Source organism: Brachionichthys hirsutus, chromosome 13, assembly GCF_040956055.1.
Source record: "Brachionichthys hirsutus isolate HB-005 chromosome 13, CSIRO-AGI_Bhir_v1, whole genome shotgun sequence".
In the NCBI taxonomy this organism is placed as follows: domain Eukaryota; kingdom Metazoa; phylum Chordata; class Actinopteri; order Lophiiformes; family Brachionichthyidae; genus Brachionichthys; species Brachionichthys hirsutus.
In genome coordinates this window covers 6,974,774-6,974,996 of record NC_090909.1, presented here as the reverse complement: position 1 = coordinate 6,974,996, position 223 = coordinate 6,974,774, and positions in this window count along the sequence as shown.

Genomic DNA, 223 nt, shown 5'->3' with positions numbered 1-223 from the left:
CAGGCAGAGGACCTCCCCTCCCTCTGCTCCTGCTGGCCCACGTCAGCGCTCAGGAGACGTCTGCTGCGTTTGATCAGCGACGCTGTGACGTCATTCTTGTGATCCTGCACACCTGCGGTGACTCACTTCCGCCTGCAGCCGCAGCTCCTCCCCCGGCGCCCCGACCTCAATCACGCAGGCGTTCCGATGAAGACGTCTCATTAACGCACAACGAGCTGCTCAG